Source organism: Metopolophium dirhodum, chromosome 2, assembly GCF_019925205.1.
Source record: "Metopolophium dirhodum isolate CAU chromosome 2, ASM1992520v1, whole genome shotgun sequence".
Taxonomy (NCBI): domain Eukaryota; kingdom Metazoa; phylum Arthropoda; class Insecta; order Hemiptera; family Aphididae; genus Metopolophium; species Metopolophium dirhodum.
Window position 1 is genome coordinate 10,589,284 of NC_083561.1, and position 12,493 is coordinate 10,601,776.

Here is a 12,493-nt window from a genome sequence, read left to right on the forward strand (position 1 = left end):
TATTTCTAATAATTTTATTTTATATTTATAAATATATGTTATTAAATAATATGGACTGCAAGTACTTATACGACACTTGGCACTTACTTACATGAGATAATTTATGGAGATGTATATGAAAAATACCTAAATTATTGCTTATGAATCATAATCAGGTACCAACTTTTAGAATACATTTAATACTGTAAGTATATGTAAGTATAAATTAAAAATATTATGTTGCAACATAATATTATTTATAGACAACTAGACAAGGGATTAATATATTCATATTTATTGAAAGTTTATGAAACACCTTAGGTGTTTCATTCTCATCTCTAATTTAATACATGTTTTTTTATATATTTTATTAGTTATATCTCAGCATTTACAAATCTTATATTTATATAAATTAATAATAATTAAGGGCTATCTAAGGTCTAATCATAATATGGGGAATTGTAAAGAGATTATAATTATGCATTTTAGATTCTGAGCGGAACAATGAATGTATTGATTTTACAATGGGTTTTTTTTTTAGAGCAGTAAAAATGCTTCGATTTTTTACTTCAACATTTTTTCTGATATAAAAATGAATCTAACGCCCGGGAAGTGGGGGGATGGGGACATCAATTCTCAATAGTTTTAAAAATTGTCTGAAAAAAAAATTAAGGAAAACGGAGATTTGTACGCAATACCAGTTTTTGATGAATTCCATTTTGATTTTTGGAGTAATTTTAAAATAAATAACCATAGCAATTAGCAGGTGCAATTTTCAATAGCTGTTTGTATTAGTATTTTTTATACCTACACCATGAGGTTTTCAAAATATTTTTAATCGTTTTGAGCTGTATATAGGCTTAAGAAAATGTCAATATTATTATTAGTTTTTTTAAAAAGTATTTTCAATAAAAAATGTTTGTTTGATCAAAAATCTTGAACATTTAATAGAGGTTCCTTATAAGTTATTGGCTATTGTTAGTGGAAATTAAAAATAAAATTGAGCGTTGATCCATAATATTTTTTTATGAGCGTCTGAAGTTCGTATTTTTACAACATTGGATATTCACTTGATTTCTCATGTAGCGTTTTTTCTTATTTTGTTGTAATTCAAAAACGAATAACTGTAGTTCTTCAAATGTACTTCAAATATTTATTTTATAATTTTCTATATACCATGATAAATTTTCAAAATATTTCTACTCTTTTTTTGCTATTTAAAGAAAAATTTTCATTTTCATTTTTTTTTAGTTTTTGTAGTAGTTCATAATTCATAGTATTGTATCCAAAAAATCTAAAAATATACAAACACATTTGTCTTATAGATATTTGAAGAAAATTACGAAATTAGATATTTAATCAAAGAATAACAGTTTTAAGTTTATTTTGTTGTAATTTAAAAATATTGTTCATAGGTACCTACTTGAAACTTTTAAAGTATATAATTATATTTTATACATACAATAACATTTTTAAATGCAATGATTTCGGAAAATAATAATTCAACGTAGGTACTGCATTACTACTGTCTACTAAGTATTTAGTATATTAGTGAAATAAATTACTTTAATAACAATATTGAAATATTGAATATAATATCATAAAATATACTTAGTAATATTATATGCTGACAGTGAATCTTCGCTCAGAATCGATTTTTGTGTACAATGATTTTATATCATTGAATTCAAATTTAACACATCCGTTACAACCTCTAGACCAGCGCAGAGGTCCTAACTACGCAGATATTGTACCGTCCGCACTAAAACTGAATTTTACATTTTAAAATCCAACATTCTACACTCAATAGTAAATAAAATAAAATACTTAAACAAAAATAATATTTTGTTAACTTTTATAACTTATAATTAATATCATTCAAAATATAACTAGGAACTAGGAATCTTTACATCCAGGCCCGGGGGAAAAAAATACGCCTTAGGTCAACATTACGTCTAAATTTAAATTTATTTACTTTTGCAGCCCACAAGTAATTTTCAAAAATAATATTTGACCCTTTCTAAAATCCTAGTGGGGATTGCTGCTCCAAACCTACTCACTACTCTACAGTAGATAGGTAGTAGGTACCCATTTACCCACTTTTGTACTATTAAAAAATTCTACTGAAATTTCTAGAAAATATAATCCTCCAATTTATGCAAATTTAACTTGTTTATGATAGTTCAAAACTGTTTTTTGAAATTAAAGCTCTAAAACTTAAAAGTAGTTAAACTGTTGTCAATATTTTGGCCATTATGTTTAAAAAAAATAGTACATTTTGTTTTTTACATTAGATATAGTGTACCCATAGATAATAAAGAAATGGATAGGCCACGGCCAAGTTTATCTCAAGTGAAGTCGCGTTCCTGGAGGGGCATTATGGGAGAAGAAAACTTAGGCAAATTATCACTTATTCCGTATTCGTTATATAAATATATATTTTGTTTTTGAGTGTACCTACTTTTTTACTTACTGTTCAAAGTAGATAAATAACAATCAAAATCAGTGCACAACATTTTTCATCGGAATGAATTTTATTCATTGACAAATTATATTGGCATAACAACCTAAAAATAATTTGCCCAAGATATAAAAATCATATTATTATTGTAGTCAACACTTAACAGCTAACAGTCCCAATTCACAAGTAATAATATTCCCGGATTGCTTATATGTATCTACTTATCAGTTATCTGTAATTACAATCGCTAGACTGACTAAAATAACCAAGTTATTGAAATAGAAAATATATAATATCTAGGTATGCATAAATAAGTATATTTGAAAAAAATAAACATTAGATAATAAGCTTAAAACATTAAAATATTCATCAACATTGTTTGTTGAATGTATGGTATAGCGTAGTAATGTTGAACAAATTTTGACTGAACTTAATATTATTCCTACGATGTCTTAGACATGCTACATGTGAAGTGCGTACGCAATATGTAGGTATATTCGAAACAGTCCTAATTACGAGTATACCTGTTATGTAATAATTATGATGACATAAGCCTTTAAGCTTTTCGTTATCGTTGAGCTTATGAGTTTTGAGGACAGGCGGACATACAAATCGTAATTTGAAACCACTATCTTTCATTAAAAATTAGCAAATTCTACGTCCATATTATGATTAAAGGGACGTAAATGTACATTATAATATATTATTAGAAACATAAAATCTAAATATTGCCGTGTGATTATTCATACATAATATAAGTACCCTAAGCAACTATGCAATATAACACAATTTCAATGATGACTATCTGCCCAATGACAGTTAGTTGAAAGTTTAAAGGCGCACTGTACTTTGTACAGAAACTTCATCTTCTGCAGCGTACAATAAATTTAACTACTGCAAAATACAGATTATGGTTATGTACGATCAGAAGATCTTATAAAATACACATATACCTACTGAAAAAGCAATAATGATTTTAAAAGTATATATTGTTGATGTGTTTGCTTATCGGCACATCAATTTCACTTGCGATAAGCGTAAATTTAGACTGACATTTATTATTTCCTAGGTAGGTATGTGATATTAATATAATGTAGCATAATAACTGGCGGATATTTGTTGTATGTGTGTGGTGGGAAGGGGGGGGGGGGGGGCTGAAATTTTGAACCATCATCAGAAGTTATAAAATTTTAAAGGGGAGCAAATGTTTAAATATGTATATTTAATAGATAATAATATAAGATGGAACCTGCGTTCCCAACATCTAGTAGGAAAGCTACATGCAATAACCTACACATTTTATAAATTAAGGGGCCTAGTACCTATACCAACAATAGGTATGTGTCATTTATTTTGCGTTGTACCAGTCAATTTTGCATTATGGGCTGCTAGTTTGGGGTGGATTAGGTGGCCGCACTATAAACATATTGCAGGCTAACCAAAATAACATTTTGAGAATATGCTTAAATAAGTCTTCTTTAGAAGGATCCACGAAGGAAAATTATGGGGCTCTGGGTGTTCTTCCAATTAAATTACTTGATATAAAAGTAGCAATTACGTTCATTTTTAAAATTGTCATCAAAGGTCTAAATAAAAAAATGTATGATGGTAAAAAGGAATGCGACTTTATAACATTCCAGTAAAATACACGTGGAAATCTTTCGGGCAATCCTTAGTAAATTATTTAGGCCTGGTTTATTTAAACTAATCAACTCTATGTCATATCCATAAAAAAAAAAACGTCTACAACCTAACAGTACCAAAACTAATCCAAAAAAAATGTTATACCACTAGCTGGTTGTTTTCCCAACCAGCATAATCAAATTCCTCCTTTCCATTTTTTTTATATTGTTTTTTAGTGTAGTTAAAATTGTTAATTCATAAGCTAAAAATTGTATATCGTGAAATTGTCCACTAAAATTTCTTATAACCTTAATCTTTTAATCTTTTCAATATTGTACTAATCACACATATTTTATCATTTGTATAACTCTTTATCCCAACGCAAGCCATAGCTTAAAGAGATAGATAAATCTAGTAAATAATATTTGTATTGTATGTACTATATGTAATTTATGTCGATTTAATAAATAAAAAAAAAGTAGGGGCACCAAATATTATTGCCCAGGGGTACCAATAAAAGTTAGCACGGCACTAAAATACTCTCTAATACTGCTCCCTAAACCAGCTGGCAGCTACTAAGTAATTTCCTAGTGGAAACTGCTAAAAGAAAAAGATTTGCTATAGAAGATACTAAGCCTAATTCGATTATGTTAAAATGTTAAAATGTGTTAATTTGTTAAAATGTTATCAAAAGATTGGTTTTCATTAACCTTTTTTGTTTTTACAAAGTTATATTATAGGAAAATATTTAACGTTAACAACATACCTAGGTTATAATATATAATATATAATATATAAATATATTTGTTTCATGTAATTTCAAACGAGGCCCAAGTACAGAAGTATTATCAAATAACAATCGTTCTTAGACATTAAAATGATAAATGTACAATCTAAAGATAAATAAAATACTTATATAGTTAAGAATTATTAAAAATAAAATTAGGTACGATAAGATTTAAATAAATGAAAGTTTACTGAGATAAAAATAACAATATTTAATTTATTAATAAATGTCATTATTCTGTTGGGTAGGTACCTACTAGAAAAATAAGTTGTTGCATAGTTCGTTACTTCGATATTCATGTAAAATGTATTTTTAGTTCGACTACTACAAGAACTAAGAAGGAACTTGAAAGAAAAATTACACAAGAAATCAGGATAATCAATTTAACCGGCAAAATGTTTGTACGTGGAGTAAAGTTTAATCGCAAACTAACCTAAACATGTTGAATTGAAAATAATATTTTTGTTTTTAAAATAAGTTTTTTAATAATAATTTTGATTTCAAAGCGTGTTAAATAAAAAAAAAATTCCTACATATTCTTGAATAAAAGCGAATAAATACACAGAATTATTACACAGTTCATTAAAAACAGTAATCTGACATCGGGAAGTACATAATAACTAAACCTTCCATTTATTCGTCTAAAACCACAAAAAATAGTGGGGGCTGCACAAGCCATAATATTATTAGAACTTAGAACTTTAGAAGAGGTATAGATGGGACTACGCCTTCCAAAGGACTTGAAAACGTCTTGAAGGAGGACTTAAAACCACCAAATTCACCTCCAATATCCACATATTATGAGTATAATATTATATAAGGTGATCCGGTGATCGTTTTCATTGCTTTCAAATGTTACAATATATTATATACCTACCAATACATTATCTTTTATTTTAATCTTTGTAATTTTGTGTTGTCTTAGAAGTAATTATCTTTTAAAAATTAAACTTATGTTTTTCTTTGAACACGTCATGAAAATAAATTATGAAATTGTTTTTACTCTATCCAGTTTAGTCAGGTTTTATAGATACAAATATCTCCCAATAGTCAATACTATATTTATGCATCAACCCCTAGTCCCACACGCATATAATATATTAAACAGGGTAAAAAATTGTGTGTCGTATACAATTTGATAATATCGTTATAAAATGTAAAAGAAATAGTTTTTTTTTACATCTTAAAAGTCTATGTAAATTGCGTACAACGTCTTTAGGTACTACACTACTTCATTTTATTCTATAGGCTATAGGAACCTATGTAATATTCGTTCATAGATTCTCAAAAATTCGAATTTAATAAAACTAAATCTTCATATTATATATTATATAGGTACCTTCCTAACTTTCATAGTCTTTATATTAATCAAAACAATCCCGCGGTTTCAATATTTTTTTCATGGAATATATTATATAGGTAGGCGTATTTCATAACCTCAGTGTATAAACTTCGTTTCGCGCTTCTTTTCGAAGTCTAACCTTAAATATTAAAACTATCAAAATGAGCTGATGTCAGATGATAATATTATTGTATAAGCTGATGCGTAGATAGAAAAAAAATATTCAGTACCAACTATTTTATGCAAATAATTGTATGCGTGAAGGCCAAAAATGAAATTACTCAAACGCGCAATCTAAAGGCGAGATACAACTATTACTGTAATAGGCACCTACTATATAGATTATAGCTGTAGGTACATGTTTATTGGTACAATTGTATATTGTATACAATTAGGCACTTACCACAGTGTACAACACTACAACTATAAACGATATCATATCGGAATATTATATTCTTTAATTCATATTACGTATTATTATATATTTATATATTATGCTTGTGCAATTTATGACACCATTATATTATTATCCTACACTTTTTCTAAAACGCTATTCTATAACAATTGTCTGCATATAAATAGTCGTTATGTAAATGTATTAAAAATTTTAATAAATTACCTAAATGGTCCGGATGGTCGTGATAATATGATGGAATATCAACGTTTTCTATTATACAGGGACTATATTATTTTTTGAGTTTTTAACTATAATATCCATCATATTATTATAATATGGTTTCTATAATATTTTTGTTATTCGTATTTTGATGTCGTGGATTTGGGTTTCAGTAGGTAATATAAACTTTGAAACATCATTCGTTGCGCTAATGATCACTGATAACATTATTATACCATATAATACTATTATATATTTATATATTACCTCATCTAAATTAAACACTAAAATCATTGCAAAAGCATTCAAAATAATTGCAATAAACGTCAAGGTACGTTGAAAATATTTAAACATCATCTATCTAAATGCTGAGCCAATAAACTACAGTAATAGATACATATAGGTACAACATAATTATATAGTATGAGCAATGCCCAAACAATTTATTTTCCTAGATTATTTTCAATAAATGTAGGTATACCACGTAGAGTTACATCAAAGTAGGTATATTGCCTATACTCGCTTATCGCCTATCAGGTAATCATTTATGATTGCCACGTTCTTAGTCATTACAAGTTGTACGGTTACTATATTATATAATAACATTTTTACATAACTTTTTAATATCATTATTAAATTTATTATAAATATGTCGTTGTATTTATACACTAACTATATCGGCTATATCTACATTCAATATATTGTACATTTGTACTCTATAATAGATAAAATACTTGCTGTAGGCAGTGGCGTATTTAGGAATTTGTCATGGGGAGGGTTCAGATAATTTTCAGAAAACAGAGCCACGGGGGGCAAAGCCCACCACACCATCCAATTACTCTTTATTAAATAAATATACCATATTTATAAGATGATTTAACATTTTTGAGTTTTTAATTATTAAATAACAATATGTAGGTACAAAACAAAATTAAAAAAAGCGGGTAAGTGGATGTCGATCTGCTATACAGTAGATTTAAAGTGGGTCAATGTATAATGGATTGTATTCAACTTAAATTCAATGATATAAAATCATTGTATAAGAAAAACGATTCTGAGCGGAGACGGTTTGTCAGTCTGGATATTTTATATTGTTATTATTTATTATAGCCTGTAAGTTGAATTAATATTAAAATATTTTATTTTTTTTTATTCGTTTCTATGGTGATAGACAAAGCGTTAGAATTTAAAATCCCATTTTTAGCGGTTTTTTGTATTTTGTTGGTGGTTTTTCCCGTGGCATTAAATAACTATTGAGAAAATCGAAAAATGACCTCCTTAAAGTATCATCTTGATCCAATTTTCTAAAAGATAAGATACTACAGATTGAAATCGAAGCACTCCTGGTAGAAATTTTGTATAGGTACAGGATAAAAAAAAATAATAAACACCATTGTGAAACCACTAGCTTCATCGCTCCGCTCAGAATTTAATAAAGTTATGTTATAACTTATAGCTTTTATAAAAATATTTCCTAAAATACATTACTTCGTTCATTGTTGATCTTAGATAACTTTTCAAGCTTTTTAAGGTTGAAAAAGATCTCTCTAGAGTGGCTGTAGATACTGGCAATGTACAAAACTACAAAATATTTGAATTAAAAAATGAACTCTGTATTTTTCAACAATTTGCGGTACCAAACTAATAACAAAAAAAATCACGATATTAATTGACAATGTTGATAACTGAAACTTCGAAAATTTTTACAAAATCCTTCGTATCGTATGATAAAATTTGCTTTTCTTAATCATGTGAAAACACAACATTTAACATGTACGAGACACGAGTTGCAAATTTTCGTCATTTTTACGTATTTTGTCAATATTTGAACTTTAGATGCTTATAAAAAAAATTGTGACTATGGATTTTTAATTTTTTTTATCTGCCTTTGAAATAATATACTAGGAGCCTTCTATTAAATTTTTAAGCTTTTTTAATCAACAAATAAAATTGTATTGATAATAATTGAGAATTTACAAACTATTTAGTAGTTAAAAATGTATAAAATGTTCAACTTTTACAGCTAAGGATTGAAAATTTAAAACAAGGTTTCACGTAAGTATGTAAATATATAAATTACTTTATTCACAATAATATCATCAAATATACTTGGTAATATCATAGGCTGACAGATCGTTTTCGCTCAGAATCGTTTTTCTTATACAATGATATTATATCATTCAATTCAAATTTAACACCATCCATTACAGTGGCCCACTTGTAACCTACTGTACAGCAGAGCGACATCCACTTACCCACTTTTTTTTTTGTTTTTCCTAATTTTTTAAAAAAGTTCTAAGAATCTTAAATTTTTAGCTCTTAAAAATACAATCAAGATTCAATTTTCTTTCAGAAGCCTCAAAGTTGAACATCGTATAAAATAGTAAAATTTATATACAGTCACAAAAATAATCGAATAACACATCATTGTTACAATATACATTCATCGCTCCACTCATAATTATTTAGATTATAAGTAGAAAATTAGCTGAATAATTTATAGTAAAAATTGAAGAAAACATTTTTCGTTACTTAGTATCCAATAGGTAAGGGAGGGGGCTCAGCTTAGGCAGGTTAATTCAAATCGAATATTACTTTTTTCTTTTTTTAAATACTCCATATAACATATTATTATTATATAAATAATCAGTATTATTATTACCTTATGTATAACTTATGATAACTTGTATTTTTTATACAAGTAATATTGTACAAGGAAATAGATTTTTTTTAATCGCCTGAAAACATTTTTTTGAACTTACAAATGTATGATATTAATAACATGTAGTCATGTAGAGTGATTCAAATCACATAATCATGAACATACTATTTATGTATTATGTAATGTAAGTCACAATGTCACATGTAATATTTTAAACAAGTAGAGTTTACTAGTCTATAAGAACTGTATTGATTTAGTTAATTGTTGTATATAAATAAATATAATGTATCAATGTTTAGTTTTGATGAAACTAAAAAATATTTTATATAGAAAATATTAACTATAGGTATATATAAACATTAAACATGTGAGGGTGGTAAACCTTAGGTATGGCTAGGTGTGTTTAAATGGTCGTGTAAGCCGGGCCTGCACGGGACGATGGATAATCATAATTGATGTACCTATTGGAGGTGTTGAGTTGTGTCTAACATCTACATTTTAAAACTTTAATTTGATATATGTCAACTTATCCCTGTAGCGCGTATGCTGTAGATAACGAACTCAGGTCTCTCAGTCCCTAATCCCTATTTACTATTTAATTAAGTAGGTACAATATATTACAGTAAAATTTACAAAATGTTAAAGCTATTTATACCACAAATCTATTATCACCGACATACGGTTATACAGTATACGTTGCGATCGGTAATCGGTATTGATTTATAATACAATTTATAATACAAGCTAATAATACAGTAACACAGTAATATATTATTTTACAGGATTATATGCGATTTTGTTATCGGCCAAACTTATTTCAACCTGTCGTATATACTCGTATTACTAATAGAAAAATAAATTATTAATAGCAATATATGTCTCCGTTCATGATATTTTATCATTGACTCGTACATTACACATATATTACAATTTACAGTGACCTATTATGTAGGTACTCTATCACGATCGCACACCGACAATTAGATACTGTCATTACAGTAGAGCAACTTCCCCGGCTTTTTGAAAATTATCTATCTAATTTTAGGTTTTTATTCATATGTTTAGAACACTTTATAAAGTTAATAGTTATATCATAGAACAATATTGTTCTGTGGTTATATCCCCATTGTGTCTATTCGTCCGTTAGTTTACACTTACCAGTACATATAGTTACGATAGTTGATATCAAGGTATTCATTTACTGTCCGAAGTTACTAGTTACTGCAGTAGGTACATTAACTGTATATGTACAGAATTATAATTTATTACATTTATTAAAAATTAAAAATAGTTTAAAAACCGGGAATTTAGCACGGTAGCAGAGTGAGGAGTGAGCTTTCCTATCTTGTTTTATAATAATACATAATACGTAAGGTACGAGGTACCTATATAGGTAGTATAAGATATTAAACACCTAAAACGTTGATAAAAATAAAAATGTTGGGCTAATTGCCAATTGGCTTACATGTAATCTTATAACTAATTAAAACATCAAGATCAAATTTAAAACTCAATTTTTACTAAGTAGGTACCTACCATGGTCTTGCAAGACACCAAGTCCTACCTGAATAAATGTCTCTCTATAATATATTCTTAAAATGTTAGTAGTATAGTACCCCTAAATTTCATCAGCAGTAGTTGCGCAAATGGAAAATTATAATGTATATCGAAAAATTACAATACACATCTAAAATAACGAAACAACCTGTTGGATGTTATTACTTTATAGTTTATTTAAAATATGATATTCCTTGATCGTCATTCTGGGGCCTGGGCTTACAATTGCATTACTTATCATTTACTTGTGTAGTTGTGTGTGTTAGGTAGGTATGTAAAGTTTTATTATAAATTATAATACATCCATCATCGTGTTATCCAGTAAATCAACCATTTAAATAGCATACATGTATTATACATGTGTACATTAATATACGTATCACAATATACATTTACACCTATATAGTATGTATACAATATACATAGGTACTAATATCTGCCAGTTATTTGTATACGAAATTTACATTTCAAGACGCTTATCGCATTTGCAACCTTGGTACGGGATGTCGGGATAACTAGATATATTTAGAGAAAAAAAATTGATCTACATTCTACACTCGATAGTCGATAAAATATAATGCGCAGGCACAATAGGATAATATATACTTATTGTAACTTTTCTATATAGCAAAAAAACGTATACGTTGTAGTGCATTATTAGAGACTAACGATTAAAATCCGTGTGCAATAACAAATCAAATCAAATCAAATATATTATATATTTATCATTTATGTATACAATACACGGTAATATACCTACAGTCTACAGAAAAGGAAAACAGAAGCGAGAAGCGTGTACTTCAACAGTACTATAACTGACTGGTACCTATATTATATACTTTGTGTTTTTTTTTATATTTACGATAGGGAAAGTTATAATTACTTATAAAGTTATAAGTTATAAATTAAAATCAACAATTTTCAAAATAACATTTGTGTGTCAAAAATTATTATTTTCTAATAATAATTAATATCAATCTTCGTATTAACTATTAGCTACTTATTAACCCTATTACAGTAGTACGACCTATATGTTGGATTTACAGAATATTGCCGAAGTTTATTTATTATCTGTGTCGATTTCTTGGTTGGTGCTGACTGCTGAGTGTATAGTTGCAGTGTACACATAATATGTGGCGAAATATACGAGAATCTTGTGGCGTACCTACGTTGTACAACCACAATCTTCGTTACCAATATTAAAATACAATGGATATCCCTCCGGAGATCGGAAACCCAGCTATACCATTATGACATTATGTTAACTGTTAGTATCCGAACAAATGAGTGCATATAGGTATAATCTGGTTAGGAGTCATTTTTTGGAAAGTCCTTTGTATGAAATGATGAAATCAATTCACCTCCTTACTGCATAAAACAAAGTTCTCGAGTAAATTTAAACGCGGAGCTGTGGATGTATAGACCATAGTGGCCCATACACGGGAACACGCCTATTATGACTTTTA